The following is a 3253-nucleotide window of genomic DNA, read 5'->3' as shown; positions in this document are numbered from 1 at the left end:
TATTTACTTAGAAATGAAAAATAAAATTTACTTATTTAAAACAAATAGTGAAAAATATAGAAATTGATAATATAGATGAATCTCGAGATGAATATGATACATAGATAATGAACATAGAAATTATTTATTACTTTAAATAATTTGATATATTTAAATTAAGAAGACAAAGGTAGTTGACATCATTAATTTGGGACTAAAAAATAAGTTTTTTTGCGACCAATGGAATATAGATACATAATTTGAAACGTACTTTTTAAGTCCGAAAGAATTGTGTTAACTACAATCATTTTATTAATTCAAATATATTGAAATGCTATAAGCATCAAATCAATAAATTGTTAAATAATTTAATTTGTGATTATGATTGTAGTTCAATCAATTTGCGTTTCGAAAAATTAATTTGGCAAATTTGGAAAAATTAATTGCAATTTAAATGATATATGTGTAGATACTATATAAATTCACATAGAATTATTTAAACACTAGCTTAAGATTCAGCTAATTGTTAAAAAGGATCCAACTAATTGTTAAAAAACTTTCTTTCTTTCTTGTTTGAATATTTGCTTTTATCGATGATTATGGCTTACATTACCACTCTCAGTCAAATTCAGAAACAATGTTAAAGTGATGGTCTGTCTTCAATATTCTTTAATTTTTAAAATTTTTATTGGTATTTTTCTTTTTTAATTTCTTTGCGTTCATGTATATCTTTTATCTTTGGACTTTTCTCCATTTGTAATGTATCATGTATTTATTGGCTTTTCGAGTTGTTTTTGGATTTGACTGAGAATGATCAAGTAGGTCATTTTCATCGATTGAAGAAAGTCATTTTCATCGACTTAAACTTATACCAGCAGTCTAGTATCCGCGATTTTTTCGTAACGTTTTTGAATTTTTCCTCAATCCTACTTTAACAGTTATCTTTTTTTTTTTAAGAAATATATTAAATATGTAACTTTAATCGAACACACGAACATTTTAAATCGGTCATTTTAAATTCGCCGTCATTGATTTAATTAATGGATTAATAGTCAGTGTGTCTTAAGAAGCACGTTCAGGTACATTTCGATAAAAAAATTCAATTATTGTAATCTTATGTATAAAACTGCATATCAAGGACGCCATTTTAGATCCCCTATTTTCATAATTTGACATTTTTAATAACAGATTCATGCTGAACGATTTTTGAGTACCAATTATCATAACAAACTTTTGCAATATATTTGATTCATGATAAGTTCTATATGCGTGGTATACGAAAATTACGACTTACAAAAGGAAACATGATATAACATTTAAAAAAATCTACTTTCTCCATATTTTTAGAATATAAAACTTCTTTTATTTTCATATAGGTCTGAAATAACAAATAATCTTTTATTAAGATCCCGCAGAGGAGTCAAAAATTGGACTTTTTTAAACATTCTCCTTTATACTTGTAAATACGAATTTATTAAAAAATGATTAGTGTCAAAGAAATAAGTTTTCTAATGAAAGTTTAGCATTTAATGAATAATATTTAATGAATGAAAAAAAAATTTCTGCAATATAACTATATACGTAAAAATATAATGCCTAAATTGATAATGCAACTATCTAGATTCACGATATTTATTTATGAAGTAGCATTGACAAACAAACAAAAAAATAAAATTTGTTGACAAAAATACGCCACTTTTAACGCAAAGAACATATTTTGTGATAAGTGCGAACATAACATGCAGAGTATTAATCTTGCTTATAGAATTTTTTTCGTGATAAGCCTTCACCCCCCCGCGATATTGTTCGCTAAAGCTCTTTGATTACTGTTTTTACGAAGATAAATAGATAAAAAGAACAATATATACATATAAATACATATATATATATATATATATATATATATATATACACACACACACATATATATAATTGTAAAAAAATCTTTTCTCATTCATGCGAATGGTAGCTCGGATGACTGGTTAGGATTAAACGGCTAGTGTGGCAAGCGTCAACGCACATGCTGCGTGTGAAAGTGACGGTACCTAAAGCGGGTCGCGCAGAAAAAATTGACCTCTTTCATTACACGATTAATTAGCGGACGTATGATGAGCAGTGAGTGTAACGTGTGGTAAGCGAAGGGTAGGTACGTGAGATGAATAAAACAAATTACTGATGCGGTTGTTTTGTAATCACAGTCGCCTGATATCGATCATTGTAATGAGTGAGGAGGCTCAGAAACGATAATTAATCCTTTTGTTCTGGTATAAATGTTCGCGAGTGTGCTTTCCTTGTACGGCGAAGTCTACTGTGAGTGTCCATTTTTTAGACAATTGCATATATGTGCAGTCTAATAAAATAAGCTTCTCATTGGTAATGAAAAGCAGATTTTAATAAAAATAATTGTCCTCTATATTTCATTATTTATATATAATACATTTATATTAATGATTATATTTATTTATATTAATGAAAAAAAATTTAATCTCGTTACGTGGATGCCGATATAATCGGCGCTAGAACCCACAGTTTTCACATGAATGCCGACTATAATCGACGCTAGGATTAAAAGGGTTAAAGGTTAAAGGCAACGGTTTAACGCGCGGCGACAAGAATGCAGGAGGTGGGGGAGGAAGGTTTGAAGAATGTCAATCTCGTTGGCGTACGTGGATGGAAAAAGTGATGTAAAAGTTGCAGGATGGAGGCCACACCCTGCTAAGGTCGGCGGTTGGCGGTGGTGTGGTGGCGAAAAAGGGGGTATGGAGAGGTGGGAGGGGGAGAGTAATATCTCGCGTTGTAAAATCCACCCACGTGAAAAACAACCAGGGCACATCGCTATACCATTTACTGCTTGATAGGTGGTAGCGTGCTTTAAGCTCTGTCTTTTCTCCGTGGATGACATAGGCGGCCAGCCTCTCTCCTCTCTCTCCTCGTTCTGCTATTTCATTCTCCCTCCATCCGTTCTCTCCTGGTCCTCTTTTTGCGCTCAATTTTTCTCTGTCTCCCTTTCGATTCCTTCTCAGTTCGTAGCAATTTCTTCCAACTCATTTTTAGACGCGTCATGGTATCTGTTAACATCCAACAGTCTCTATCGGATCGTTTGAATCTATCTCTCCGCAGTCTGACACGTTGTCTTCCTCTTCGTTACAGTTATTCCATGAGATCTTTCAAATCCATTTCTTCTCTCGAGTTATTTCCAAATCTCTTTTAGTTTTACCTAGACTCTGTTAATTTCTCTTTCTAATCCTCACAGTACAATGATTGTTTCAGTCTT

At 31.6% G+C, this 3253-nt stretch overlaps 1 protein-coding gene across 5 annotated transcripts in view; it reads left to right on the top strand.

The window, feature by feature from the left end:
- Positions 1 to 3253, top strand: part of rho-5 (rhomboid-5) — a 188759-nt gene that overhangs the window by 126336 nt on the left and 59170 nt on the right. The gene's annotated exons all lie outside the window — the stretch shown is intronic.

This window comes from Acromyrmex echinatior, chromosome 14, assembly GCF_024713525.1.
Source record: "Acromyrmex echinatior isolate Ae372 chromosome 14, ASM2471352v2, whole genome shotgun sequence".
NCBI classification, from domain to species: domain Eukaryota; kingdom Metazoa; phylum Arthropoda; class Insecta; order Hymenoptera; family Formicidae; genus Acromyrmex; species Acromyrmex echinatior.
Note: the sequence above shows the minus strand (reverse complement) of the source record. Positions and strands in the feature narration are given on the sequence as shown.